General features: G+C 39.6%; 1 pseudogene; it reads left to right on the forward strand.

The window, feature by feature from the left end:
* Window positions 1-3,186: 3,186 nt before the first annotated feature.
* LOC135969361 (U4 spliceosomal RNA) lies at window positions 3,187-3,265 on the forward strand (annotated as a pseudogene).
* Window positions 3,266-13,365: the final 10,100 nt, after the last annotated feature.

A 13,365-nucleotide genomic window follows, 5' to 3' on the forward strand; every position in this document is an offset into this window, starting at 1 on the left:
GTGGACAGCAGTCTTCTGCAGGAGTCCCTTGTTGGGTTAGCTGTGTCCTTGTGACGCCCTTTATGCAGGAATGTGGTATGCCCTTCTCTCCCATGTTCCTTACTCCCGGACTTTCTCATTTCTCTCCTCCACATCAAATTTGTCAGAATTTTGCTAGCTGTTGGGAATTTGGAGTGGACACAGGTTAAAGCCTGGACTCTTCTAAGTGACATTAACATTTTCACCTGAGTCTTTTCACACCTTCGGTCAAATAGGGAATATAGGAAGGGAGCCCATTTGGGCTATTCTCAAATTGTTCCTCATTATAGACCTGAAGATGATGCCATATTGATGAGTGCCATTTTGTGATAGCTGTAGAGGGTGTTTCTTCTCCCATATTCTGTTGAAGAGGTGAGAAAGAATCCCAAAATATATGTACATGATCTCCACAAAGGCTCTCAGTACCATATCCATGTTTTCACAAGGGGATCATTTTGCTAAGTAAGTTTGAGGAGAAACAACGTTGTCCTTAAACAGCTTGAATGACAACACCAGGCTTCATAAATTGAAGTATAACAAGCAGGGTGGCAGCCTCAGCCCAAAAGTGGAAACCTGGGAACATCTTGAGGAAACAGCAGCTAAAGAATAAACTTCAAGCAGCCATGGCCAGCACAAACTTCTGGCAGCTAGCTATGGGGTCTCATGTTGGTGGCTGGGCCTAGTAGTTCCCTGGGTGGACTCAGCCGCCGAATTCCTTCTGCAGGGAGGATGTGAAGCTGGCCTTATGCTTCATTATCACAAGTGAACTCTCACTCACATCTGGAGAGAGAGGGTATGAAGGTGAGTGAGCAGTTAAAGATAAACATTGAGATTGGAATATCTCAAGTGGAAGGTCTATTTGCTGCCCAGGTCATTTATGCTTTTCAGGATGATGCCCACTGGAAAACAATTTTCCTGGGATCTGAAGTTACAGTGTTTTAATACCTTTCCCCATTCACATATTGAGAATGTAATTTTATGTATGATCACCGTGACCTTCTGAAATAGGGGCAAAAATGACTTTTGGGGGAACTGAGAGAACTGGAGCACAGAGATGGTAAGTGCTACCTTGACCCCTAGAAAGGTCGCGGGTCTAGGGGTCACAAGGTAGCCAAATTGTGATCCAGGCCCCTGACCTAGAGAGATGTGTCCAAAGACCCTGGAAATCTGGCTGCTAAAGGCTGAGGGGTATACTTTGGTCAGCAAAGTTTTTCTGTATAGGTCCATATAGTAAATATTTAAGGCTTTGCAGGCCATAGGGTCTCAGCTGCAACTATTCAACTCTGCTCTTGTACCACGAAAAACAGCCATAGACAGTATGAAAACAAATACGTTTGCCTGTGTTCCAACAAAACTTTATAACAACAGGCAGAGGGCTACATTTGGTCAACAGGCTGTAGTTTGCCAACTCCTGCTATATACCAATGGTGAAAGTTGAAAACATGATACATGTACATGATTTAATTCTTTTCGGAACTGAGAAGGGTAAAGACTATGAGTTAGGAAGATGGAAGGTGAGAATAGGAGAGAAGGAGGAGTAGGAAATAAGATGGATAAGGTAGGCAGAGGGAGACAATAGATAAAAAGAAAAATAAAAAAAGAAGGAATAGGCGTTAAGACAACTTTGATTTGAGGGGAACTTACCAATAAGATAAAAGAAGCATGAGTTTGGAACCTTACCCAGGGCTGTGTGAAAGACAGTACAATTTCATCATAGCTTTTCTGTGCAAGATGAATTCACTTTTCTCACATGATTTTATTTTCAAATGACAAACTTAGAGTAGGCACAGTGAAGTTTGTGATATTAAATCACTGTCAAGTTATGCCTCTGTAAAAATAATTGTCCAACTGACTCTATCAGCTGAGTGACAACAATTTAAAAATACATAATTTATGACCAGGAATGATGAAATCTAGAAAATATTTCCCAGGAAAGAAATATGTTTTAGCTGCTCAATAGAAAAACAAGTCCTTTATTATTAATGCACTGATGCTTATGAGTCTTCACTATCTCAGAGATTAAAGGGTTTCTTGGAGATGTCGAGTGCCTGGTATTGCTAAAGCTTTTGGAAAGTTTTGCAGACAGATCTTATTGTTTTGCAAACATTTCCCCCTTCTACATACTTTGAAAAATGATTTCAGATCTCTTTCAAGAGGCTTTCTTCTTCATAGTTTCCTTATTGGCTTTATTGCTTTCCTGTGCCAGTGAGAAAACCATCTGAGCCAGCAGCACAAAGACTTAACATTTGAAGAGGCAATCATTGCTGCCACTTTAGGGAATGTATTTTTCTAAAAACACGGGAACCTGGAGAGTGGGGAATTGTATGACTAGAGATGGTGAGCTGGGTCAAGTGGGACTACTTTAGAATTTTGGAGTACTCCCTGTGTCTAGAAATCCTTGTGGGTGTTGAATGCCTCCCTCTGTGGGGCTGTGTGGTGTAGTGGTTATGGGCACTGGCTTTGGATACGGACCACTTTGGCTTGACTCATATCTCTGCTACTGATTGGGTGGCCAATCTTAGACCAGTTACTCATTCTGTCTGTGGCTCACCCTATTCATCTGTAAAACAGACATGATAATATCAATATCTATCTTAAATAATCTTTATACAGATTGAAAGAATTAAAATACATGCAAGCACTTAGAATGCCTGGCATATAGAAAACACTCAACAAATGTTACTATTACAATTAACGAGAGGAAGACAAGAATCACAACAAATCAGGTTTGTGTGTGTGTGTGTGTGTGTGTGTGTGTGTGTGTGTGTGTGATTTGCGAATTATTTCTGTTATTGTTTTTTAATTTTTTAACTTTTAATTTCAGGGGTACATGTGCAGGATGTGCAGGTTTGTTACACTGGTGAACATATGGCATGGGGGTTTGTCGTACGGATTGTTTCATCACCCAGGTATTAAGCCTAGTATCCATTAGTTATTTTTCCTGATCCTCTTCCTCTTCCCACCCTCCACCCTCCACCCTCTGATAGGCCCCAGTGTGTGTTGTTCCCCTCTATTTGTCCATGTGTTCTCATCAACAAATCAGGTTTTCTTTTGAAATTTTGTTACCTATGGAATGGTGTATATGCATGTGTGTTTCCACTTAGGCTGTTAAATATTGGCAGTGGATAACCTTATAAGGTATACATGGAATGCAAAATTGTTGTGACAAGTTTTGTGCAGAGGTGATATTGCAGCTAATGAGATTTTAATCAAAGCACAATTATTGCTGATTGAAAGTTGTCATCAGCGTAGGCAACATAGAAAGACCTTGTCTCTATAACAAAAATTAAAAAAGAATTAGCCAGGAGATGGCTATAACTATAAAGTTATAGTGGCCCAGGTTTATAGTCCTAGCTACTTGGGAGGCTGAGGCAGGAAGATTGCTTGAGTCCAGGAGTTCGAGGCTGCAGTGAGCTATGAGTGCACCACTGCACTCCAGCCTGGGTGACAGAGCGAGATTCCATCTCTAAAAAAGATTAAAAAGGAAGAAAGAAAGTTGTCATGACTGTTAATATATTGTTAGATGAGATTAATCATATTTTAATGCTAAACTTTAGCTCAGACATCTCCTCTTAGTTCTAGACCCCCTTTGGATTAATGGTACCTCAAATTCAACATATCCCAAACTTATCTCAAACTTGTTCCAATTCCTGCATAACCTAACTCAGTAAATATATCAGTATCTATCCAGTTTCACAAACTAGAAACTTGGAGTCACCTTTGACCCTTCAGTATCTTTCACCAGATCCAATCCACCAACTTGCCAATTTTAACTCCTGCTATGGTCTGAATGTTTGTGTCCCCCCAAAATTCATATGTTGAAACCTAATCTCCAATCTGATAGTATTAAAAGATGGGGCCTTGGAGAGGTGAGGAGGCCATGAGGGTGAAGCCCTCATGAATGGGATTAGTGTCCCTATAAAAGAGGACTGAGAGAACCTCTTTCACCCCTTCCACCATGTGAGGATGCAGCAAGAAGGCGCCATGTACGAGAAAGTGCGCCATCAGTAGGCACCGAATTTTCCAGAGCCTTGGACTCCTCAGCCTCCAGAACTGTAATAAATAAATGTTTGTTGTTTATGAGCTACCCAGTCTATGGTAGGTTGTCATAGCAGCCTGAATGAACCAAGACACCTCCTAAATATCTCTCAAATTGGGCATATCTTTCCATTACCATTATTCACAACCATCATAATCCAAGCCATCTTATCTCACATAAACTACTAGGTTAGCCTCATTGGTCTACAATCACCCATTCTTTTCCACATCAAATCTATTCTCTCCAGTCTGGGCAATATAGTGAGAGCCCAACTCTACAAAAAATTTAAAAAAAAATTATCTGGATGTGGTGGCCTGTGCCTATAGTCCCAGCTACTTGGGAGGCTGAGGCAGGAGAATCGCTGGAGCCCAGGAGTTTGAGATTACAGTGACCTATGATTGTGCCACTGCATTCCAGCCTGGGTGACAGAGTGAGACTCTGTCTCTGAAAATAATAATGGTAATAACGATGATACTACTACTACTACTACTACTACTACTACTACTACTACTACCTTCTTGTTAAAACCCAGATTCAGCTTTATTCTTTTAACTGGCATCCTGCTGGATTTACTAGTGCTTTCCATTTCTCCTCTCTGTAAAATATACAATCCATGCTCACTGCATACTGACTGCTCATTGCTAGTAGATGACTCTTCAGGATGCTCACATATTTCTGTTCCTACCTGTGAAGCTGTGCGTTTACTAAAAATCCCTAACCTGTTTTTGTCACTTTTTGAAATAATTACATAATTTAATGAACAGTTACATAAGTTGATGAAACATGAACACATTCATATTTCAGAGAAGGAGGTTTTTTTTCCTATAAAAATTAGGTTGAATGCTTTGGGAAGACTCAGTAAGGGCAGGTTGCTATAAAAATTGCTGTTCAATTAGGTATGTGTGATAAAGCTGCAAAAGATCTCAGAAAATAAAAACTCTAGGAGGATTCTGCACTCAGAATGCTTGCAAATATATTTTTGTTCTTTCTTAAAAAAATTGAAATGGAAAATTGTAGAAAACACCTTATAGATAAGAAACAGGCCAAGGAAAGACATTCATCTAACCCACATTTAAAACGCAAAGTTGGCCGGGTGTGGTGGCTCATGCCTGTAATCCTAGCACTTTGGGAGGCTGAGGTGGGTGGATTGCCTGAGCTCAGGAGTTCGAGACCAGCCTGGGCAACATGGTGAAACCACGTCTCTACTAAAAATACAAAAAATTAGCTGGGTGTGATGGTGTGTGCCTGTAATCCCAGCTTCTCGGGAGGCTGAGGCATGAGAATTGCTTGAACCTGGGAGGCAGAGATTGCAGTAAGCCGAGTTTGTGCCACTGCACTCCAGCCTGGGCAACAGAGTGAGACTCTGTCTCAAAAACATAACAAACAAACAACAAACAACAACAATAACAACAACAAACCACAAAGTCTGGGATCTGCATGGAAAGATTGGTGAATGGATGCACATTTTGAATAAAATGGTAAAGATCTGCATGTATAATTTTTAATGATTCTTATTTTATGGAGTTTTTCGAACCAACTGCTTAATTATCTGTATGGATTACATATCATCATATCATACCCTGAACTTAATATATTTGAATTCCTGCTTCTCTGTTTATCTTAGGTTATAGTTCAAAACCCTTAAAATGGCTGATGAGGTCTGGTCTAGGTGAGTTGGCCCAACCTCATCTTGAAACCTCAAGGTCATCTTGAAAGTTGCCTCTCTCAGCTCTATACTTCATTTAGTCCCTGGTACTAGCTATACAGTTTTCTTTCACAGGGACTTTCTTTTTTTTTTTTTTTTTTAATTTATTTATTATTATAATACTTTAAGTTGTAGGGTACATGTGCATAACGTGCAGGTTTGTTACATATGTATACTTGTGCCATGTTGGTGTGCTGCACCCATCAACTCATCATTTACATCAGGTATAACTCCCAATGCAATCCCTCCCCCCTCCCCCCTCCCCATGATAGGCCCCGGCGTGTGATGTTCCCCTTCCTGAGTCCAAGTGATCTCATTGTTCAGTTCCCACCCACGAGTGAGAACATGTGGTGTTTGGTTTTCTGTTCTTGTGATAGTTTGCTAAGAACGATGGTTTCCAGCTGCATCCATGTCCCTACAAAGGACGCAAACTCATCCTTTTTGATGGCTGCATAGTATTCCATGGTGTATATGTGCCACATTTTCTCAATCCAATCTGTCACTGATGGACATTTGGGTTGATTCCAAGCCTTTGCTATTGTGAATAGTGCTGCAATAAACATACGTGTGCATGTGTCTTTATAGCAGCATAATTTACAGCCAACAGACACATGAAAAAATGCTCATCATCACTGGCCATCAGAGAAATGCAAATTAAAACCACAATGAGATACCATCTCACACCAGTTAGAATGGCGATCATTAAAAAGTCAGGAAACAACAGGTGCTGGAGAGGATGTGGAGAAATAGGAACACTTTTACACTGTTGGTGGGATTGTAAACTAGTTCAACCATTATGGAAAACAGTATGGCGATTCCTCAAGGATCTAGAACTAGATGTACCATATGACCCAGCCATCCCATTACTGGGTATATACCCAAAGGATTATAAATCACAGGGACTTTCAACGTCGAAAGTTCCCTCTGCCCAGAGCACTCACCCCTTTTCTCTTCATCCCTCAGATCATTCCCTGATCTGCCTGAGTAGGTCAGATCTCTGTGGTGTTTGCTCTTGTCATATCACTTAACTCTCTATCATAGCTTTCAGCTCAATTGCAATTTTACATTTATTTTGTATTTGACTCGTATTTTCTGTACTAGTTTCCTACGGTTGCCATAACAAATTATCACAAACTTGGTTTAGAACAACATAAATTTATTCTCTCACCATCCTGGAGGCCAGAGGTCTGAATCAAGGTGTCAGCAAGGCCATGCTTCCTCCAAGGGCTCTAGGGAAATGTCCTTCCTTGCCTCTTCCAGCTTCTGGTGGTTCCTTGTATTCCTTGGCTTGTGGCAGCATCACTCCATTCTCTGCCTTTGTCTTCACGTGGTCTTTTCCGCTGTGTCTCTTAGTCTTTTTCTTCTGTCTCCTATAAGGACACTTATTGGATTGAGGGCCTACCCTCATTCAGGATGATCTCATTTCAAGAAACTTACCTTAATTTTATCTGCAAAGACCCTTTTCCAAATAAAGTTATATTCATAAGTTTTGAGTGTACATATCTTTTGGGGGGTGACTATTCAATCCACTAGGTCTACCTACCCCAATAGACTCTAAGTTTCACAATGGCAAGAATTATATCAGTCTTTGCCTATTACACTGCCTGACACACAGTAGGTGCTCAACAAATATTTATTCCTTGAATGAATAAATGGATCATCTTTTGAAGTATCCAAATTTACTAAAATTATTAATCAATTAAATGGAAGTATTGGACTACTGAAATGCTGATGTAAGTATACTGATCACATTTTTAAAACAAACAGAATTCATTAATTTTTATAAAATAAAAAATTCTATTGCTCTACAAAGCAAGTACCTGCTATTTTTTAAATGTACCAAGCCCTCCTTTCCCTCCTCCAATTGACCACTTATTTCACAGTCATTTAGAATAAAACTTGAAGATCTAAGATCTAATTCATTCTGGTTTATTGTCATTTATCTAAAATTTAAAACAGGGTCTACCGATACTAGCCCAGTGAGAATTTAGTGATGAAGAGATAACTATGGGCATAATAGGAGAGAAGGAATGACAGGAGACCATGCAAAGAGTTAGGACTCATACTCTCTATCTCATAAATGTAAGCACTTCAAAGTAAGTGTCATTTAAATATAGCATCTTGAAGTCATGCATTTCTTGACAGCATTATTGCTGTTTATGACTATTACAGCTTCTGATAACAGTGAAGATTTCACCTAGAGATAAAGGACAAAAATTCTCAACAAACCCAAAGCATACCCATCTCCCAAATGTTTGAAGCTCAGGTTGCCCATTTTATTTAAATTTTTGCCTGGAGTCAAATGTGGCACAGCCAGTGTGGTTTCAGCATCGGATGTACACATCCTACAATTATAGAAAAGTATATTTATATTATAAGCTACTGGGAAGAAGCTGTGCCTAGGTTTCCAGACATTATTTGGCATTCTGGAATGTAAGAAAACAATGAGAGGCAGCACAAATGATAATGGTTGTAGAGGTGTCACTATTGACCCCCTTCATGAAACACTTCCCTGTTAGAGGAGATTATGGCTGACTAAAAGTAAGTCACTGGATCAAGGGATCCTATCCTCTTCCTGATGAGAAACAATTATCAATTTCTATGAAGTCTTCTTTTAGCTGATGAATATGGGAGTGGGCTGTTGGCTTCATTTTCATTCCCAAGAGCTACAGAGAGGAGGAGCTTGGATGCCAACCAGGAAAGGCTGCCATGTGCATTAGCAGATAATTGCAATAGCAATTTACCGTTTGTTAAGTGTCTAGAAGGTCCCAAGCATTTTTCCTATATTATAGCAAATCCTCACAACAACCTGGTATGGTAGAGATTCCTAGCTTTAATTTATAGACAAAGAAATTAAGGCTCAGAGAGGCTAAAAAAAATTGGCCTTTAGTCACACAGCTAATAAATATCTCTTAGAATTAGAACCCATACTGTCTGGCTCCAGAGCCCATATACTTTCCACTTTGTCAAGGTGCCTTCCAGAGTTTGCTCTCTAAAGAGAAGAGCCAGTCCTTTGGTGACTTATTGCTAAGAGGGTCTTAGATGGCACTTGGATTTCTTGCTTTTCAAACTGAGATATTTGCACCAGTAGGTGTATGACAGGCCAGGGTAAGCGAAACCATAGAATAAACTTGATGCATCTTTCATGTGAAATAATCTATGAGGTCTATTTTATATGAAAATAAAAATTTTTAAGATGAAACAAAAGATTGAAAATATATTTCCTGCTTTTGGAAACTGCTTTGGGATCAACCATCAGATGCCAGATGTGGGGAAAATAGAAATTACCTTCATCCTTCTCTACCTTGAGAAGGGCTTCTATAGGAAAGTTTGAGAAATAGTGCAATAACATGGGAAAACTTAGTTGTGTGAGTATATCAGTTAGTGCTCAGTTAGGAAAACAGAATTAGTCTAGGTATTTCAGAGGGAATTTGATATAGGAAATTGTTTACAAAAGTACTGGCAAAGTGCAAGGAGCAAAAAGGGGAAGTTAGGTACCACAGAGAGTAGCCACTGTAGGAAGCTACCCTAGGGACTGGAGGAACTATTACTAGGACTGGAGGAACAAAAGGGAAGAGGTGATGTTTTCAGAGCTCAGGAGCATATTTGTCACTGAAATTATCCACTGCTGCAGCTTTTGGAATCTTGTCACTCTTGAAAACACCAAAGGCCACTGGAGCCTGCAGTTGCCCATCATGTCAAGATCTGCTAATGTCACTGTAGCACCCAGTGGCTGGCAGCCACCAGCAATTGCCCATCATCACAGCTGCTGGAAAAATAGAAGGCCATCTGCTGAGTCAGAGATGCCACCAGAAGCAGGAGAAAAATATCTTCTCTTGTCCTTCCACCTTCTTATCTCCCCTCATTCCTTCCCACTGGCAGAACCTAACCTGAGGCCAACAGGCCAGGGAGTCTGGGAAATGTAGTTTGCAGGTTTCCAGTCCCCTCCAACAAACAGATGAATAAAGAAGGGCGGGAATGGTGCAGTCAGGCAATTGACTCACCATAGCCTATTATGTGTTTAGTAACATATTTCCATAAAGGTTTACCTTATATTCCCTATCCCCCCCCAGGAAGTTAAGAAATGTGTATCTATTTGAGAGAAGTATATACAAGTATTTTATGCTTTCCCAAATCTATTTGGTTCCTGAGTTCAGACAGCGAGAGTTTGTATAACAAGTTCAGATAGTGAGGGATACTTTTTTTTTTTTTTTCCTAAAGCAACAAGCCTTTATTATGTGCGCCAGTGTCAGGCCTCACATATAGAATCATGGAAGTGCTGAAAGCATCCAATGGATTCACTTCTTGATTCAGCAAGCAATCATATGATGACCTTACTGAGAATAACTTCTTCAGTGAAGGGTTCAGGGAAGGTACACATTGTGCCCCATGGTTAATATGTATTCTGCAAAAAGTAAAGCTTTCATATGCCAATATTTTCTTTTTGGCAAATGATGTATACTACAGCCTCCTTTTTTATAGCTTTGCAATGCCTACATACATTGGAGGCTTCGAGCAGTTCTGTAGGTGACAACCCAATTTAATCTCATCTTATTTGATCTTGGAAGTCTCTTTTTACTGACTGCCATCAGGGCCCTATGACCTGCTGCCACAGGGAACCACCATCAGGGCTGTCAGCCAACGTGTGAAACATGTCCAATTTTTCTTTCAGGAAAGTGTAATGTAAACTCTGAACTTAATTCTTTGGCTCTAGCCTTCCTTGCTTTGTAACTTTGACAAATTATTTTTCACCCTCCAAGCCTTCATTTCTTTATCTACAAAATGGGGTGGTGGTGGTGGGGGGTCGGGGTGGGCGTGATGGCTCACGCCTGTAATCTCACCACTTTGGGAGGCTGAGGTGGGCAGATTACTTGAGCCCAGGAGTTTGAGACTAGCCTGGGCAACATGGTGAAACCCTGTCTCTACAAAAAATACAAAAATTAGCTGAGTGTGATGGTGTGAACTTGTGGTCCCAGCTACTCGAGGCTGAGGCGAGAGGATCGATTGAGCCTGGGAGGCAGAGCAGCGATCACACCACTGCACTCCAGCCTGAGTGACAGAATGAGACCCTGTCTCAAAACAAAAACAAACAAACAAACAAACAGAAAATGAAAAACAAAATAGGGCAGGTGATATCTATTTCACAGGCTTATTCTAAAGACAAAATGAGATTATATGCATGCTCTATGGCAAACTGTAAAGTATCACACCAACCCAAGGATTCTAGGCTTCTCTAAGGTCTGTTTGAGGTCCCCAACCCTTAGGGTTGGTCATGATGCCTCTCTGCAGTGTGTCCTCTTGAACAAAATCTCAGCTCTGGAGCCCTTTCTCCCACCTTCCTGAGATTCAATACTTACCTGAGGCTTGTCATAGTCTTCTGGCTCCAGCTCTCAGGTGAATCCTGGAAGTAATAACTGATTAATTTGGCCTTCTCTGTCCCCCTCTAAACCATCCTAGACTCTGTTTCCAGAGATATCATTCTGAAACAGATTTCTGGTCTTTTTACTCTCATATTTAAAATAAAACAAAACAAAATTTTCATTAACTCCCCTTTGCATACCATATCAAATTCAACACTTCTGAGGTAGGTAGTTCCTTTTCTAATCTTATCTGCCCCTCACCTGTAGCATCAACGTTCCTAGTCTTCCAGTATACCCCTTGCTCTCTAGTAAAACACTAAGAGAGCTGGATGCCAATTCTGGCAGAGCTACTTATCAGCTATGTGACCTTGGACTTGTTACTTACACTCTCTGTGCCTCAGTTTTCCTCCTTGGTAAACGGGGATAATAATAATACTTATTTTATGGGATTCCTTTTTAGGATTACATAAAATAATACTTATTTTATGGGATTCCTTTTTAGGAATACATTAATGTGTATTAAGTTGTTAGTACTGTGCCTGGCATTATTAAGTGGGCAGATAATGTCATTTTTTTACTATTCATATTCTTGTTACTATCAGACCCTTATAATTTCCTTTCTCTTTTCCAGCTCTTTCTTTATCCAGGGATGACTTTCATCTTAGCTTCATCACTTAAAATCTTACTCATTTGTTTTTAATGTAACTTGGACAAATTATTTTAGCGCTCTTAGCCTTTGTTTCTTCATCTATAAAATAGATAAAGTCATATTTACCTCATAGGCCTTTTCTATGGGATAAATGAGATTATATGAAAGCTCTATGGCAAACTGTAAAGTATCTTGCAAGCTTTCTCTATAAGCCTTCTTTGACTATTTTCTGACTACTTATCTTCACTTTGATATCCCCTGAAAATGATATCCTCATAGGATTTTTGTACTTTATTTTTGGTATTTGTCATATCACAGCCTTGTTATAATTTGCCTTATTATTTATACACATGTATAGATTGAATACTTCTTAAAGTTAAGATTGATGTCTACAGCTGATGCAGTACAAGGCAGCAAAGTAAGTTTGCTTAATTGAATTGAAACCCAAATTTATAATACAGCTTTAGTTACTTTAGTCGATAACATGGGTTAGTATATTTTATTTGCACATTTCTTTACCCCAGGAAAGGGATCTCCAAAGGTGGAATTTCAGCCTTCACTGAATAGGCTATTAGTATAGAACAGTGCTATTCCAAGGTTGGTTTCCAGACTAGCAGCAGTAGCATCATCAACTGGGTGTTTGTTAGAGCTGTAGAACCTTGGGGTCCACGGGGCTGGGTAGGAATCTGTGTTTTAACAACCTGCTAAATTCTTATGCATGCTAAAGTCTCAGAAGCATTGGCATAGACAGTATGCCTGAAGAAAATTTTAATTTTCTTCATTTGGCATTTTATCGAGGAGTGCCTATTTGTAACAGTCTTTTTAATCAAAGGCAATTTATTTTAGCAAACTGTACCATGTTTTCAAATAAGCAAAATTTCTTAGAATTTAACAGAATTTACTCTAGTTTCTCAATGTGTGAGGGGCAGTAATTTTTATTGGTTTATCATATCTATGGCAAATTTTAATTTCAAAAGGATAAACAGAGAGAGAGAAAAGACTAAGAGGTAAAAAGGCACCGACTGGTACTTAATCAAGTCTGTAAAACTGTGACTTGTTTTTGCAAGAATGTGAGGCTTTTGATCGTATCCTCCTTAGAAGGGATATCCCAGACTGTTAAATGGAAAAAACCAAAAACATCTTAAGTGCTCTCTTTTTACACTTTGAAGGCCTTATCCTTCCATACTGAAAAATGGGGATTCTATATTGCAAACAGTAATGGTTCACGGCTGGAACCTGTTATAAATGTCATCTTCCTGGCTGTGGGAATAAACACTTCAGAGCTTAGATAGTAATTATTGTCACATGAAAAGCAGGGAGGCATATTATGACTTCTCAACCGTCAGAAAGCCCCCTTCTTGCAAATGGCAGCACTTCACAGGGACTTTTACACTGTACTGTTTATAATTTTCATGACTGACCTGTTATTTTAAAATGCCAACAGGAAGATTAAGAATGTTGACAGGAAAGCAGTACCAACCAATGCCCTTTGGTCCTCCTAAACTTGAACCAGAAAGCTCCCTTGCCTTTTAAGGAAGATTATAATCTGCTAAAATAGAAAAAGGAATGACAAAACGATTATGTCCTATAATAA

Source organism: Macaca fascicularis, chromosome X, assembly GCF_037993035.2.
Source record: "Macaca fascicularis isolate 582-1 chromosome X, T2T-MFA8v1.1".
Lineage (NCBI taxonomy): Eukaryota > Metazoa > Chordata > Mammalia > Primates > Cercopithecidae > Macaca > Macaca fascicularis.